The sequence below is a fragment of the Eptesicus fuscus genome, chromosome 16 (genome assembly GCF_027574615.1).
Source record: "Eptesicus fuscus isolate TK198812 chromosome 16, DD_ASM_mEF_20220401, whole genome shotgun sequence".
Lineage (NCBI taxonomy): Eukaryota > Metazoa > Chordata > Mammalia > Chiroptera > Vespertilionidae > Eptesicus > Eptesicus fuscus.
In genome coordinates, this window is record NC_072488.1 from 57,721,824 (window position 1) to 57,740,229 (window position 18,406).

General features: G+C 49.5%; 1 protein-coding gene across 1 annotated transcript in view; it reads right to left on the minus strand.

The window, feature by feature from the left end:
• ACOXL (acyl-CoA oxidase like) overlaps positions 1 to 18,406 on the minus strand; it is a 190,815-nt gene that overhangs the window by 144,463 nt on the left and 27,946 nt on the right.

An 18,406-nucleotide genomic window follows, 5' to 3' on the forward strand; every position in this document is an offset into this window, starting at 1 on the left:
AGTGAAGCACACTGTATTATTTGGGGGTGGTGAAACTATTCTGTGTAATACTGTAATGGCAGGTACATGAAACTATATATTAGTCAGACTCATAGAACTTTACAGCACAAAGAGTGAAATGGTGCATGCAATTTTTTTAAAAATCACTTAGAAGTTGACAAAGGGATCTAAGAATAAGAATGGAATGCAAAATCACCTATCAAATCTATGAAACAACCTCACTGAAGGGGGGTGAGATAAAGGTATGCACCGAACTAAGGAACTCTGGAGCTGAGCACAGACTGAAGGCAAAATGAACTGAACATGAGCACCGCACTCCAGCTGGTAGAGCTGCTTCCTGTGGGGTCTGAGTTAACAATTCTGAAACCACTAGACAGGGATGGCAAACACAGGTTTTCAGTTGTGAGTAAGCAAAACACAGAGTTCAGTCTTATATTGTTTTTTATTCATTATCTATATATATATATAAAAAGGCAGCTACCTTAACGGCCATAATGACCTAACAACCGGTCGCTATGACGCCCACTGTGGCCAGCAAACGCCAGATCAGGGGGTGGGGCTGGTGGCCAACCTTGTGGCCCCTCCCCCTTGCCGGCCTGCCCCTGATCACACTCTCCCACTCCATCAAGAGCGGGGCCTGCTGGCCAAATGTCCCCTCCCGTCCCCCCAGCCAGCCGCCCCTGATCGCAACCCCCCACACCAACCTCCTGCAGCCCCTTGCCCCCACTAGCCACACCCCTGATGGGCCCCCACCACCCTGATCAGCCTGCAGCCCCTCCCCCTCACTGCCCCAACCCTGATAGCCCCTCCACCCCAATAGGGGGCAGGGCTGGCTGGCCAATTTCCTGCAGCCCCTCCTTCCACCTGGCCCCACCCCAGATCGGCCCCCCCACCTGAACAGGGGCAGGGCCAGCCGGCCAACCACCCATGGTCCCTCCCCCAGGCCGCTGGCCCCTGATCGGTACCCCCCACCCACCCCATTCAGGGGCAGGGCCAGCCTGCCCACTGTCCACAACCCCTCCCCATGGCTGGCCCCGCCCCCAATCAGGGGCAGGGCCCGAAGGCCAATCGCCCACAGCCCCTCCCCCCAGCATGATTGGGCCCTGATCTGGGCAGGCTGGCCAGTCAACCTCCCACTATCTCTTCTTCCCAATAGGCCCAGCCCCGATCCACCCTGATTGGGGCTGGGCCAGCCAGACCCCACCCATGCAAGAATTTGTACACTGGGCCTCTAGTTGCATTATGTATTTGTATTACAATTGTAAACCTACTTTTGCCCACCCCTGTGCATGTGTGCTGGAATTGATCAATTAAGTAAGTAGATGGCAGGTGGTTAAAGCCACTGTCAGAGCAGAGCAAGGGTCACAGACAAGCAAGGAGAGCAGTCTAGGATGATCTGCATGGTAATGGACTAGAGTTGAGACATCAGTATTTAGCTGACTATAGATACAGATGGGCACATATTTATAGATGTCTGTATAGATGCAGGTTATTATGCGTATTCCCTTGCTCTGTCAACTGAGACGACCTAGAAGTAATAACACTCTAGTAGCAACAAAAACACCCAGCACCCAAATCTTGTTCTCTAAAACCATCCTTCAGTAAAAGGAACCAGGGCTCCTTGGGGAATGCCTAATCCAAGAGCTCGGGATTCATGACCATGAGTCCAGAGGTTCTGAGAGCCCAGCTTTAATGAACTGCCCTTGAGGTCACAGTTTCGGTAAAATCCAGCTAATGTGGATATGTATAGATAAGGTATGAGGTATGCAGCCATTCTTGCCATACAGCTTCCCATATAGATGCCTTATACTGTATTTGTTGGGAGATAAGATCTGTAAGTAGGTCATACGTATTATTCGTTAAAAGTTCCTAATCATCCTCTGGGTATTCAAACACAGCGGACAAGGGGGCATTTCCACACTGGCCACAGGGTCCCTTCCTCCCACTCTCATCTCCTGGGCTCCCTTGACCCATGCCTTCTCAGCAGCATCACCTCACTGCTGCACTCTGTCCTTTTGCAATCCAATAGAATTTCCACATCTGGGCCAACCCAACCATCCTATTTCCCTGCCATGATCCCAGGTACAAACCACATTGCCTGGCACTGCCACAAAGGTGAGTTAGACCCGAAATGCCACTCAAGACCTGGTCTTCAGTGGGCTCCAAAGCTCTCTTCTTCCTTGCCTCTCTCCTTGCCTCCTACCCTGTCGCCCTCCATGGCTGTGGAGACCGAGCCTTCTCTTCTGAAGTTTCCACCCAAATCTTAGCACCCACTCCTCAGACCTTGCCCCACCACCACATTCTTGAGAGAATAGAAATCACCGGTTAGAATGCTGAAACTTACTGTGTTTCCTCCTCCCTTCATATCTCTGACCCTCCTATCTCTGAGGAAGAAACATCTACTTTGGTTTCAGGGTCATCCCTCACCTGCATTTGACTGTCATGTCATATGTCTCCCTGTGAGCTTTCCACCAGTCACCCGCCACCCCCTCCCTCTCTGGCAGCATTAATCTCTCCCTTCCTACCTCCTCTTTCCCCTCTGGGCTCAAACTCAGGTCACTCCTACCTCTTAAACTCCTCAACTCCACAAGCATTCAAACTCTAGTCTCATATGACCTCCTTTGGCTGAAGGCTATGTATTCATATATGGGTTCAAATCTCAGCTCCATGACTGAACAGCTGGATGACGCTGGGAAATAGCCAAGAGCCGTGGTCAGCAAACTGTGGCTCGCTAGCCACATGCGGCTATTTGGCCCCTTGAGTGTGGCTCTTCCACAAAATACCACGGCCTGGGAGAGTCTATTTTGAAGAAGTGGCATTAGAAGTTTAAGTTTAAAAAATTAGGCTCTCAAAAGAAATTTCAATCGTTGTACTATTGATATTTGGCTCTGTTGACTAATGAGTTTAGGCCCTGTGTGAAGAGCTTCACTCATAATGAGACATCCTTGAATCATCCTCGGGGACAGGGCCAATATATTTCAGAGAAGAGGCACCAAGTAACTTGCAAAAGTTCACACAGCCAGAGGTGGAACTCACACCCTGTCTCACACCAAAGCCCACATCCTGTCTCCCAAGAAGGCTGACAATCTGGTCCTCGTCCCTTATCTATCAATATCAATATCAATATCAATATCAATATCAATATCAATATCAGTCCCTTCCTATGGAGCTCCCGTAGAAGAGAAGGAAACGAGGTGTGGACAGCATTTAGCACACAGTCTGGCTCTCTGAAAGGAGCATCTTTCAGCAAATGGTGCTCATTGCTGTGGGGTTACTGACCAGACACTCCTTGAAATTTTCTCCTCTTGGCCTCAACAAAGCTCTGATCTTCTGTTTTTCCCCCTGTTTCTCTGATCCACCTCTTGCCTGCCCCATCGTGCCCTTCAGCTTACCATTTAAATGTAGGCTTTGCCCAGAGCTCATCATAGCTCCTTTTTCCCCGCACGATGTCACCTACGCCCCAGCTTTAGCCAGTGCCTCCCAGAACCTCCACTGCTGCCTGATGCCTCCACAAACTCACACCTCCCACCCTAAACCTGTTCCTCCTCTGTGTTCTCCATTCCTAACTAAGGTGTTCCCTGAACCACAAGCTAGATCTCGCTGCTTCCTTCCTTAGAAACCATCAGTAGCAACCCGTTGCTAACAGAATAAAATGCAAAATCTTTAGCAAGGCAAGACAGACCCTCACAGTCTGGTCCAAACCATCTTCCCAGCTGCCTCCAACAGCCCAGTCTGCTGGAAGGTGGGGTTCATGCCTCTCCACCCCAAGATCCATTCTTCTCCCAGCTAATCACGCCCAGATCCCAGCCGTGACCTTCCTGCCCTGGGGCTCATCTCCAGACTGGCTGCATTTGTCTGTCTCCACTTTAAAACAAAGCCCAGAAAGCAGCAACACTCCAGGCACCGAGGGAAACCACCCACTCCAGTGTTCTGGAAATTACACTTCTACTGACTCACGTGTCCTAGTCACGCCCGCCCACAGGCCATGCCAGGCTGGCCGCCAACTGCCACAGGGCAGCCGCCTGCTCACGAGCTTCAGCGTGCTCCCAGGGCCCCCACACAACACAGGATCCTCTCAGGTTTACACACTCTTCTTTACTCAGAACTGAAACCCCCGGAAGGCAGGGACTTGTACCTCTGTTCTATCCTCCAAAACGTACAATACTGTCCTGCCTTTAATCCATCTGTGGGTCATATAAAACATGGGCTTATGTAAACTGACTCCTCCCCTCCCTTTTTAAAATTCATTGTATTTTTAAAACAGTATAGGCACAGAGTTTACTTTGCATATTAAGTGCCTCTAGTGATTGGCTGCTCAGAGCCAGGACTCAACACTGACCAAGGATTCTCTAAATGTAGGGAATACTTCTCGGCAGTTGAAGGTATCATTTGGCTGACAAGGGGAATTCTTCTCTTTGATTTTTAGTTATCTTCATTGTTGAAAGTATTACAGATGTCCCTTTCCCCCACCACTGACCCCTCCACCCTTCTCCGAGGGCTGGAGTGTGACTGAACAAAACCTGACTGAGAAGGGGCAGGAGGAAGGGAAGTGCGAGGGAGAGCATGAGGTGAGCAGCCCCAGGGCCTGCCTCCGTGGCAGCGATTTGTTCAGGCATGGAAACCGGGGCATCATCTCACAGTGCTAATTAGACAAAGAAATGAGATATGCAAATGTTTTTTAAAAGTCTACTCACTACAACATTCACCAGATGAAAGTTAACAAAGAAAATACAACCCGCTGGGGTCGCTCTGGCACTAACACCATCGCGTCGCCCTGCAGACCTGACCTGTGACATCCCTGGGAACAAAAGTCAAGTTCAAGTCAAGGGGATTTAATTCTCAGAATGTCACATAGGCCAGGGGACAGAGGATTTAATTCTCAGAATGTCACATAGGACAGGTCAGCTCAAAGGTCAGAGGTCACCCAAGCAAGAGGCATGACAGTTTCCAGAAACTGAAGCTGTTGCACTTGGAGGCCCTATGCCCAGCACTTCTCAGGGTAGCCTCAAAACGAAGGGTCTTTAGCAAGAGGCATTCGGGGGAACCCTCTGGGGCCCACCACCTGCCCACACACGTTGTTTGCCCTTGCCAAGCCACCTCAACTCAGGAGCTGCTGTGAGCCCTGCGTGAGAAAATGCACCCCGAGCATCACCTGCCCAGCCCGCTGTGGGCGGTCAGCACTGGCCAGCCCCCTTCCCTCCTCCCGGGCCTCACTACCGTGAAGATGCCCGTAATGGGCTGGGGTGCCCACAGGGCTGAATCAGCTCACAGGCATTTCCTGAGGGCCTCCCACGCACCTGAAGTGTGTGACACCCCTGCCTTCTGGTAGCCGACAGTCTGACAAGCAAAGGAGAAGCAGACCACAGTTAGCAACTGGGGCTAAAGGAGGCTGGGAGAGCTGTGTGCCGGGAAGCAGCAGGGCAGCGGGTTTCCTGGGAAAACAGCAGAGCAGGTGAATGGGAAAGGGACAGAGCAGAGGGGTCGTCAGCCCAGGAGCGGTCCATCCAGAGCCAGGAGGGGACGAGGCCTGTTTGAGGAACCGCAATACGGTCTGTACTCTGGTGTATGCCATCAGTTTCCTCACTCAGGACAAATTCTCCCCAGCTCCTCCACAGTTTGGGGCTGGAGCTGCTCTCTGAAGCTTTAACCCTATTACACAGCTGTCTTCAGGGGACGAGAAACTATCCCCAAACCCGCGAGTCATCTGCTCAGAATAGCACTCGAGTCTCAACAATGTCATCAGCCCCGGGAGGCTCGCCCATGAGCAAGCTGCAAGCGCGAGCCAGGAAGCCGGGAGCCTGCAGGAAGTCAAACAAACCCGTCTCTGCCCCGTACACCTGCCTGGACTGAAAATACCTGCAGTGGGCAAGTTCAAAGCTGAGAGACAAAGGTCTGGGTACACACATAGAAATGAAGAATGTGTGCTTCATGTTTTTTGAAGGTTCAGATCAGGGTTCCAGGACCTATAATGCATTTAAAATGCCACTCACATCTGATCTCCATGAAGCTGTGACCTAGACTGACTTTTTCCTCCAAAGAAGCCTTCCCTTCATCACTGAGCCCAGCCAGCCAGCCAGCCAGCCAGCCAGCTGTTTAACAAGTGGGTAATTAAGTTCCAGGCTCTCTTCTAAGGACAACAATGACCCAGAAGACACAGGTCCTGCTCTCTTGAAAGTGGCATTCCCAAAGAGTAGCTTCAGAAGTTGGGGACCCTGGGCTATACCTACTTGCCCTTGAGTCTGCTGAGCAGCAAATAAAGGTGCTCCCACAGAAGCCCTCCCCACCCAGAGCCAACTTTGCAGGCAGGATGTGCCTGTTCCTCAGTTTACCTTCTCCTGCTCTAGCAACCTCTTCAAATCCAGGCCAAGTCTGACCCAGAGGCATTCCCTATAGTGTAGGCAGAACCCCCCCCCCACCACCACCCCCCCACCACCACCCCTGAGTTGTATTGTGGTGAGGCCACATATCCTACAGGGCCGGGGACTGTGCTTCTCAATGGGTACCTGGCATCAAGCACACATTTTAAATGTAAACTACATCCCCTCCTTCTATGGTCCCTCTATTGGAGTTTTGAGGCACCTCCTACCTGGCTTCTGTACAAACTGAGAATAAACCAGGCAAGAGCAGACACAGGCCAAAATATTACCTTTTCTAGTGATTCAAGCCCAGCTAGAGGAAACGGCTGGGGGAAGGAACAGAGGGGCTAACCTTGGACACACTTGCCATGCAGTCCTGCAGCACTGCCCAGGGAGGCCTCCTGGGAGAAGGAGCCTTCCCCGGGCCAGTCCTTAATACCTGCTGCTGGAGGAGGAGGAGAAAGGAGAGCAGGTCTACAGAGGCCCCAGGTCTTGCTATCAAACTTCCCAACAAGGTGGCTCACTCCGCAGCCCCTATGGCAGACTGTGTAAAGGGTAGAGAAATCAGTTGTTTATTTCAAGGAAAACCTCTACTGATAAGGCAGAGGAGGTGCCCCCTTCTTAACTCCATGGATGAATTCAAGCCACATAATCAATCACCAAAGCTAGATCTGCTGTCATCCTTGGTGTCTCACATCCAATCAACACCAACATGCTCTCTATTCTGTCCCCTACCTCACTCCATATTCTCTTCCCCACCCGTTCCACACCAGCTATGCCTCGTGTCTTCCTTGGACCATTATCATCATTCCAGTTGCCAACACTTCACCCCTCTATCCTTTACTTACCAGACATGACAGTCCGTCTAAAATGCATATCTGATCACATCCTTGTCTTGCATGTAACCCTTCCTTCACAGTCTCCCCATGGCTCATGAGTCCTTTTCTGTTATGGCGTTGGCTGGCCTGCCAGCTTGGTCAGTGTGGTGGAAAACCACACGACCCCTCGAGCAGCCATCAAGCTCTGGCCATGACAGCCCTCTGTTCATGCACAGTGGGCCGCACCGGCTCATCCCTCCGTGCCTTCACACATGGTCTCCCCTCTGCCTAGAATGTCCTTCCCCACTGCCTTTGCCAAACAATTTCTACTTGTCCTTCGAAAGTCATGTAAAGTCTTTGGGGGACTCCACTGAATGGCTTCACCTAATCCTGGTGGCCCTTGGTACAGGACTAAACCTCATATTGGCAATCCCTCGACCCCCCAACCCTCTCTATCCCTCTAATCAACCCCAACCAACCCTCGGGTAAAATTAGATGATTCAGAGAACAGAATTCTGAAAAGCAATTTCCAGTTGCTATCTACAGAGAGATTATAGAAGCAATTGTATCTAAAAAAAAAATTCCTAAAGAAAATGGATAGATAAGAGAAAGAACTCTTGAAAATTAAAAATAACTGCAAATATAAATGTATACTCAGGAAAATATCCAGAACATAAAACAAATTCTGTTGAGAAATATAAGGAAATTTTTTAAAAGCAATCAAGACAAAAATTCCAACTTCCAACTAATCAGAGATCTGAGAAAAACAGAATTACCAAAGAACTAGTAGGGAAAAAAATCCAGAATGCAAGGAGATACCAGTTTTCAAATTTCAAGAGCCTACTAAGTGCCATGCAGGATAGATAAAATACCAGACCTAGACATGTTGATAAACTTCCACAAATCTAAGACAGACAGCTTCCAGAAATGAAATGCAGGTCTCTCATACACGTGGCTCTTCACTATCAAACTTCATGCTTAGAAAACAAGTTCACCTTAGAAGTCTCAGCCGAACTATCAATCAAATGTGAGGGCAAAATACAGACCATTTCATACATACAAAGAATCAAAATAGGACTCCATATACCTTGCAGAGGAAATTGCTTAAGGATAAACTATAGCAAAACCAGAGAGAACCCATGCAAAGGAACAATATGGGATAGAAGAAAAAGTTGAACTACTCCCAGAAATCCAGTGGAAAAGTACTTGGATGATGACTGCTGTACATCAGGCTCAAAAACAATAGATCAAAATTAAAATAAGAAATGAGTGGGCTCCACAAGATCTTCAAGGAGAATTATGGATGATTCCATGCAAGAGACAAAATGAGCAAGAAGCTAGAAGACATTACTGATATGGTGATATGAGCATGAAGACATTTGCTTCTGCTCCCAACAAGAAAATGAAGGCAGTTGGTAACTGTAGGGGAACCAAAAACACAATGATCTAAATACCAAGCAAAGAAAAATGTAATGTTATTTTAAATAATTTATAGAGTGTGAGAAGTGGTTCCATTTGACCTTGTTCTTCAAATTGTAAAGCTGTTGTGACATTGGACCTGTAAGAAGAAAATAGAATCCTCATCGAAAACATGGTTCCACAGTGAACAATGCCTCAGAGCCCTGGCCACAACAGTGTAACCTGCGGTCCAAGTTAGACTGTGTTTACAGAATAAGATGTCAGTGCCTCAGCCTTGGTGATAGAAAAGTCAGTGGTCCAGTCTACACAGGTGGGAGCAGATGGAAAGGATCAAGGGATGTTTAGATAAGAAATGGAGGTGTAAGAGTATTTACAGGTACTGTGACAATTCTTTGGAGAATTAAAATAATAATGTAATAATAAAAAATTATGAGGGGGGGACTGAAAGAAGAGAGAAAAATGAGGTGTCACTTAAATGAACTTAACTCTTATCTCTCATAGCAGAAATGTGGAAATCTCTAGACTTGATAAATAGGAGAGTTGCAATACACAAATATTCCACTAACCATCATTTTGCTTCTCTTTTTAGTGCCTATAAGGGACATGTAGAGACAAATTTAAACAATCCAGTTTACGTTGTTTTAAGTTTAAGGAAGTGTGAACTTTTTTGGTTTATTATATTTTTTGTGGTGGGCAAAAAGATTCAAAATTATTCCATTGGAGTGAGCCCAAAATTGAACACACTTAATGCATGTTCATCATAAAATGAACCTTTTCCCATAAAAGGACATTGAATATAAAGGCCGGACCATCCCATTTCCCCTGACCCCCTGCTCCCAGCACATGGATGCTCAGGACCACAGTGACCCACAGCTATCAAAGCCGGCGATGCCACTAAAAAATAAATCGGGCCCCAGGTCACAGAGGGGAAGGAAGCCTGTCTCCTGGCCTAGCGGCTAACCATTTGGCATCTGCCAAATCCCACTTTGGGTGGAATATCCATATTTTTTAATGTAGACAAACTTTTTCAATCTTTGGTTTGGTTTGGCTTGATTTGGTTTGGGTTGGTTAACCAAAGCAAATACAATCGTGCGCCAAAGTGGCCCAGGAGTGCAGTGAGCAGGGTTTAAGCCAGACTCAAAGAGTCACTAAGTTGAGAATTACAGAAGCAGTGCCAGTGGTGGACCCGGGACTGGCCAGCGCGCTGTGAGGCTCAGGACTCTGTGCCATTACCTCTTCCTATATATCTATTTTCTCATCTTGAAATGGGAATCATGACAGCACCTGTGTCACAGGCTGTTCTGATGATTAAAAGAGTCATGATGGGTATCTCGGTTGGTTAGAGCATTGTCCCAATATGCTAAGGTTGCAGGTTCGATCCCCGGTCAGGCACATACAGAAGGCAACCAATGAATGCAAAAATAAGTGGAACAACAAATTGGTCTCTGTCTCTCTCCCCCTTTTTCTCTCTCTCGCTCCTTCCCTCCCTCCATCTCTCAAATCACTAAAAAAAAATTTTAAAAAATATTTTGGGGTTTTGTTGTTGTTTTAATATTTTTTTATTGATTTCAGAGAAGGAGAGGAAGAGAGAGAGAGAAACATCAATTATGTGAGAGAATCATTGATCGGCTGCCTCCTACGTGCCCCCTACTGGGGATCGAACCCACAACCCGGGCATATGCCCTTGACCAGAATCGAACCTGGGACTCTTCAGTCCACAGACCAACACTCTATCCACTGAGCCAGACCAACTAGGGCTAAAAAACATTTTAATAAAATAAGTAAAAAGAAATAAAAAAGCAAGGATGTGTAAAATGCTCAGAACATGTCCCTATACATTCAGTACAAGTCAGTTATGTATTGGCTGTGGTTTGAGCCACTGCCTTTCTCTTGGGAAACTACTAAGGGACCGATTCATCTGCAGGGCAAAGGAACGGAGTAACAAAATGAGGAGAGAGGAAGGGGGCGGGGACCTGTACAAGCGCCTGCGCTATGTGGAATATCAAGTTTCAGGTAGAAAGCTCCTAAGGACAGCAACCGACCATTAATCATCCTCATCTGACCTTCTAGATTGCACACACAACACGCCCCAAAGGCACGCAGCGGGGTTCCTGAGGAGAGAAGAAGCCCCACGGCTCAGCCTGGCAGCCTTCTTCCTGCCCAGGACCCAGCCCACAGCAACTCTGGCAGAGCATCACTGCCTCCCTCGCAGCAGCACGGCCACCACCCTGGGTCTGAGAGACGGGTTGCCCACAAGCCCTGCTCATGCGCTGATGACTTAGATGAAGGGAGCTCTGTTCCTTTAAGCGCCATCACAGTTTCAGACATTGAACATTCCTGGGCCACATCAAATGGGAGGGGGATCCCCAAGACTTTCCTCTTCTACAGCACAGAGCTGCTCTGCATACACGTGCTTTCGGGCCGTCCATCTGCAAACATGACCGCAATACTTCAATCAAGGGGGAAGGAAGGGCTGGACGCCAACTCCCAGGTCCCTGTGCCAGAGAGACCTGGAGTCCTCCTTCAGGAAGTTTCCATAAAAGATATGCATTGGGCTGTAATCTCCCTTCCAACCATGAAAACTCCAGGAATCTCTCCTTATGAAGCACCAGAGGCCCAGTGCATGAAATTTCGTGCACTGGGGGGGAGGGTCCCTCAGCTCGGCCTGCGCTCTCTTGCAGACCTGCGCTCTCTCGCAGTCCGGGACCCCTCGGGGGATGTCTGCCTGCTAGGAGCGGGCTTAATCTGGCAGTGGGACATCCCTTTTGCAGTCCGGGAACCCTTGCTCCTTACTGCCTGCCTGCAGCAAAGGCAGTAGAGGCTCCCACCACCACCACTGTGCTCGCCAGCCCTGAGCCTGGCTTCTGGCTGAGCAGCGCGCTCCCACAGAGGGAGTGCACTGACCACCAGGAGGCAGCTTCTGCATTGAGCATCTGCCCCCTGGTGGTCAGTGTGTGTCACAGCAACTGGTCATTCCACCGTTCGGTCAATTTGCATATTAAGGTTTTATTATATAGGATTCCTCTTCATACCACCACCACCCCTCGTGCCAGCATCACCCCGGAGGTTTCCTCACCCAGGAATCCCTCGTGGGACTGAAACATCTGACACTGGACACGCCATGAGCCCCTGGTGGGCACACACCCCTCCTCTAGCCATCTCTGCTCACTGCCCAGGTCCTGTTGAAGCACGTGCTCATGGACTTGAGGTAAATTCACATTGGGGATTTTTTCAAATCTCCATTTCAAATAGTCACAGCATGTGAAAGGTACATTACAAATGGTTATCTGCGGTTGCACTGGGTCTTGAGCTCTCTGGTCTTTGGAGAACAAGGCAACAGACTATCTTTTTAAAAATAAACGTTTAAACTGCAGTTGTTGAAAATGTACGTAACTGCCATGGAAACACCACACAAAAAATACTTAACCATTTCACACCCACCAACAATGCAGCAAACTTACGTCTGTAAGACATTTGTGAATCAATTGTACCCTGAAGAGTCGTCAAGATAACTCCACCTCCTGTTCACAGTTGGCCTTGAACCAGACAATACCCGGCTGATGCACCCCTGTTCTCCTTAGATTGACCACTTGGCAAAATCTGCACTCACAGCTGATACGAAGCTACCTTGATATGAACAACAAAATCCTCGCTACTCCTTACATAGGAAAGTGTGAAGAAAAATAACCTGCGAGTCATTATTGGTATTTGCTACCCTCTGGTGGTCAACCCTGTTTCTGCACCAGAAACTGGAAGCAGTATGTACCTCACAGAGATGGCCCCTCTGAGGGTCATCCAGGCCAAAGCCTTCACCACCTGGACTTCCCCAGCCTCCGAGCAAATCCTGCTGCTCTGCTCCCCTTATCCGCATGCACACGTGTGTGTGTGTATGTGTGTGTGTGTGTGTGTGTGTGTGTGTGTGTGTGTGTGTGAACACCAAGGAAAGAATGTCAACCCAAGTAGAAGGACATGAGCAAAGCACACATAATACGTCTAAAAAGACAAACATGCACCTGACACAGGACAAACCTCCATGAGAACCGCTGACCGGCTTCCTCACAAGTATCAGCAGAATAAACATCAGTCTTTACATCATCAGTCTCCATGACGCACACACTTGACTTCATACGTTCTCAACACACTGCTCTGCGGATCCACACTCTCCCTCACTCCACCCTCCACTGTGCCCTCTATTTGAATGGCAGAGGCCTCACTGTGCTCATTATCAGAGCGTTTTCGTTTCTATCCAACCCCACGAAACTCAGGCTCCCACTGAGCCCTGGTGTGTACGAGGTGCTGTGGAGATGCTGGTTTTCCAGCACTGGCTACTGGAGGGGTCAGGCTCTGGAGGACAGGGTGCCTCCGGCTTCTCCTTACACACACCTGCCTGGGAGTTCTTCTAAAATATGGTGCCCATCACATAGGTAACTGCTTTTCTCTAGAACTTTCATCGTTACATTCAGTCTTTGTAGTGGGATGGGTAGATGGGTGGGTGGGTGAATGGGTGGGTGGATGGATAGGTTGATCGATGGGTGGTGGATGGGTGGATAAATGGGAGAGTGGATGGGTGGGTGGATTGGTGGATGGGTAGATGGGTGGATGGAAGAGTAAAAATACTTCCATGATATTTAGTGCTCTATTGGGCCCTGCACTGAGACTAAAAAAAAAGACATGAACTCTGCTCACTAAATGTTCTGTTAATAATCATAAAAGTAAGATAAATATAGCCCTGGCCGGTGTTTCTCAGTGATTAGAGCATCAGCCTACAAACGGAAGGGTTTCAGGTTGGACTCCTGGTCAAGGTCACATACCTGGGTTGCAGAGTCGATCCTTGACCCTGGTTGGGGCAGGTGCAGAAAGCAACCAATCAATATGTCTCTCTCTAATCAATGTTTTTCTCTTTCTCTCCCCCTTCCCCTCCCTTTTACCCTTCCACTCTCTCTAAAAATTAATAAAGCTTGACCAGCATGGCTCAGTGGTTGAGTGTCGACCTATGAACCAACAGGTCACAGTTAGATTCCCGATCAAGGCACATGTCCAGGTTGCAGGCTTGATCCCCAATAGGGAACGTAAAGGAGGCAGCCGACAATGATTTTCTCTCATTGTTGATGTTTCTATTTCTCTATTCCTCTCCCTTTCTCTCTGAAATCAATAAAAACATTAAAATAAAAATATTAAAATCAATGGAAAAAATATCCTCATTAACAACAACAAAAATGACATCACTCTAAATGACAAGAAGAAATGAACATAAAATGATTGCAAAAGAAAATAAAAGTAGGTGATCTCCTAGCAAGAATTAAACAAACCCCTGATAGTTTTATCAGGGAAGCCACAGAAACTGAGGTTATTAATTTAGGGGACTTAGTGAGCTTCAACTCAGAGAAAGGTTTGTGGTCATCAAGGCAGGTAGAATGGCACACTCTGCCACGAGCTGGCCATCCCCTTCCCCAACCAGTGACAGAAGCACACAGACAGCACTGCAAAGCCAGATGCCTGGGCCAGAGACCAGGGGGAGAGCACTGATGTTGGGACATCTCTGGGGATGTGTCTGAGCCGGGTGATGGCGAAGTTGCAAAGCAAGACCAGAGGGCAGCAGAGACACGCAGCCTTGCCCAACACAGTGCAGGCCCCGAGTTACTGCACCACCTGTGTCATTTAAGGCCACCTCTGACTCAGAAGCACACTCAGATGCCCCAACCTCCTCTTCCTTATTATTCTAACTCTCCATGGACCCGTACGATCAGATGATCTTAGAAAGGTCATCCAAGGACTCTCTTAAAAAAGTGGACTCTACCACCTCCCACAGACCCTTTACTCATGTCCAACAATGCTCACTGTCAGGAAGGCCGTGTGTCTACCACAAGTTCTGAGTATCCCAGCTGAACCAGTGTCTTCCCTTTGCTCTCCCTTCAGCCCCACAGGTGGGAAAAGTTGCCCACCATCTGACATACTGCTCTCTTTATGACTCAAAAATATGGTCGTTCAGTCTCTTCTCTCATGACCACGTGTCCTTCAATGAACCCCAGGAGAAAAACCACATGGCATAGGCTCCACTGCTCCCATCCCATCCCACACACACAGCTGACCATGGCCATGGCCACTTTTCAGCTGCATCCAGACTCAGTCTCCCAATTCTCCACCCCCAGCTCCAAGCAGCTACCACCATCGAGAAGTGAGTATGTGTTGTAAACACTGTTTATCCTCATAACCTCCATATACCTGAACGTCATTATATAAAGGCCCACATCCCTTGTAATGACAATGACTGCCTACATGAATACATGACTTAGTACAGGCAGGCACAGGTACTGACTCTCTCGGGTCCTCCGACAGCTCCATGAGGGAGTGCTGTCAGTATGTTCAGAGGTCTGAGGAGGTTCAATCACTAGCCTGGGCCATGCAGAGGCAGGATGCAAATCCAGATAGGCTGCTTCAAAAATCCTTGCCATTCGTGGCCTCACTGTGGAGTCCAGAGCAGGCACACATGCCAACTGTTTCCATGCATGCTAATCCCACTTGTGACACCAGAACCACACCACATGGGCCCCTTCCCTGGGCCTGGCCTGGCACTGGGCACTGGGGCAAGGTGGTGAGGAGGAGCATCGCTCCTACCAGCTGCAGTCCTGGTGAATGCCACGTGAGGTGTTTCCTGCCCCGGGCTCACTGGCTGGCTCTCGGCCTCCACGACCCAAAGTTGTAACTCAGGTAATTCGCAGCTCAGGCACACATGTGCTGGACAGGTTGCCTCTGTTCCTACTTAACTCTATCCCATCTTTCAATAATATCTACATGTCAATCTTATCTACACAACATGGGGCCATCTACTCCCTTAACCAGGGTCAAAGGCCACATATTCTGTGCCCATCTCGGGCAAATTCTTTTATTTTTCATGCCTCGGTTTCCCCCAGATATAAGGTGCATGGGTATACCAATAGAAATGAGTTAACATCTGTAAAGCACTTATCACAGGAATGGCTTATAGTAAGGGCCCAATAAATATTATCTGCTCATAATAGTGCTGCTAAAGAGATACGTTAACTCATTGAATTTTCACAATGTTTCCATGAGATGACTATTTTTGCCTCATTTTTACCAATGAGAAAACTAAAGCTCAGAGAAATTGAAATTAGCCCCAGGCCCACTCCACCCTAGTGTCCCACCACCCACAGCAGCAGGCCCTGAGCCTGTCCCTGGTGAGGTCTCCTTCCTGCCCACAGCTGGGAGTGGTGCCCTCACCTGACAGAACAGTCACCTGAACTCCCAGCATCCGTCCTCTGCCTGGCGGACCATGCCCTGGGAGGCCCGAAGACCCTTCCTGCTGCCCCCCAGGTTCCCCTGGCCTACCGTTCAGCCCCAGAGGGATTTGAGCCTCTCCACACCACCATGATCTCACCAGGCATGTGACAGACTTGCCAAAAGCTGGTGAGACAAGAAAGATCCATCTGATCATCTCCCTCAAAAAAATGAGAGGAGCAGAAACAGTGCTTTCTGGCAGCCACCCAGGTGGACATCGTCTGCTCAGGCCCTGGGCCCCGCACCAGAGGGGGCTTCCTGCCTCTCACACCCCACCTGCCTAGAGGCAGTCCTGACCTTACTCGACATGTGGACCCTGCAGGGTGCCCCACGTGTCACCAGTGCAATACATGAGGTGCACACCCCCAGGCAGCACCCTGACCACCAGCGCCTTGATCCCACCTGCACCCGACAGACTTTGGCAACCACGGGCCTCCTCACAGAGCACGTGAGCGAGCATGTGCATGTGAAGCCGACAGGAAGGGTAGTGCCTGGGGCAGGACCATAGAGAGGAAGGGAGAAGAAGGCCTGTTGTTCTGGGCCAGGGGCTGCGTAGCATTGGAAGAAAGAGGTAACAACGTCCTTCTTTTCTTCCCAGTCACTATGGGAGTGAATGAGGGTTGGGGTGCAGGGCACAAGAACATGTACTGAGCACTTGCCTCTGCCAAGAATCTTGCTGGGTGCTCAGTGGTTAGAGCATCAGCCCTCACACCAAAAGGTCTCGGGTTCAATTCCAGGTCAAGGGCACGTACCTGGGTTGCAAGTTCCATCCCTGGCCCCAGTGGGGGTGCGGGCAGGAGGCAACCAATCCATGTTTTTCCCTCCCTCTCTCCCTCTCCCTTCTTCTCTCTAAAATCAATAAAACATATCCTCAGGTGAGGATTAAAATAATAACATAAAAGATTAGGGAGACTCCTCAGAGAAAACAACAGGCTACCTTCATTGACATTTCACACTCCCTCTACTTCAGCCTCCAAACTCAGGGTGACTTCCCAGTCTCCTTCCTCCTTGGGAAAGGGACGCCCAGCCTCTCCACTCGCACCACCTCCACCCTTGCCAAACATCTTAGTTTCCTGGTCCTTTTGTTCCTGCTAATCATTTAATTTGACATGGCATTTTGGACATAAATGAGAGGACGGCTATTATGGCAAGCCTTTAAGAGAAATCTGAAAGTACTGAGAAAGGTTATGGAAATGAGAGATAACCATGAAAAGTAAGACATCTGGGCAAAGTTTAAAAGGACCCTGTATGCTCAGCCTTGAATGAGTGTCACTGTGGGGAGCCGCGGTGACAGTTTTCTAATACACAAGGAATGCACGTCGGAGAAAGGGATCCATTTTCTCACTCATCAGTGCGAGCAGAACGAGCAGGACCGGCTCAGGTTTCAGCCCAGAGAACATCTGTCATATGTTTGAGCCACAGGAGAGGAGGAGCTGCCAAGAGGGCTGGTGAGATCATCCTCCCAGACGCTGGCGATGAGGTCACAGCGGCCAGGGTTGCTGTCCATCACGGCCGAGCGAGCAGAGCCCAGGCCTGCCAAGCTCTGCCAGGGGTCTCCCATCACTTGGCAAATCCACCTCCTGGGCAGGGCAGGTGACAGTGGGGGAGGGGGGAGGGGGTCACTGTTGCTTCAGACACCCAAGAATCTGAGACACCGTGCACCTCTGTAAACGCATCAGACCGCCTCACACCTGGAGGCCAGGATCCAGGCATTTGTTTCCTGGAAAAGACCATGTAGTCCTTCCCTACCGGCAAGTCCAATCTGCCCAGTAACAGCAGCAGCAGCACCAGTGCCACTTGGGTAAGAGCACTGAGCTATTGAGCACTTGCTCTACACCAACACAGCACCCCCTCACTCATGCCTCACATTAGTGGAAAGCCCATTTTACAGAAGGAGAAACTGAGGCCGAGAGAGCTGCTGACTGGCCCATGAACCCACTGCTGGTCACGTCCAGGCTGAGATTGGAGCCCAGGGTATCTGGCTTCAGAGCCCACGGTCGGGAGAAGGCCTCCACTCTGCCGGGAATGAAGCACGTGTGTCAGACTCCCAACAAGGAATTGATGGCAGTGTGGCCCTGCAAGAGCCTCTGGGGTCGGCAGGGGCTGGCCCTTCAATGATGTCCCAGAGCCTGGAGAATGCTGCCTTTTAAAAATCACCCATTCTGTCTCCCCTCCCTGCACCCACGCCCCTGCTCCAGACCTGGGATATTTCACATCAGCTTTTTGCTGGGAGGCCACTGGGACAGAGGGCTCCTGTGCAGACTTCTGTCCCATCATCACGGGCTCATCTGGCTTCTCCCCCTTTGCCTCTCTCTGGAGTCCTGAAACGGCTTCTATCACAGACTCGAAGTTGGTTTCCTCAGCATTTGACGCCCGTGGGCGCCCTGGCCTCACCCTGTGCCTGCATGACAAGCTTCTCCTGGGGCCTCGTTCATCCCCCGACAGTTCAACCCAGGGGAGCAGCTGAGCCACTCCCCACACGGGACCTCAGAGCCGCACATCCGCTCACCCACTTCA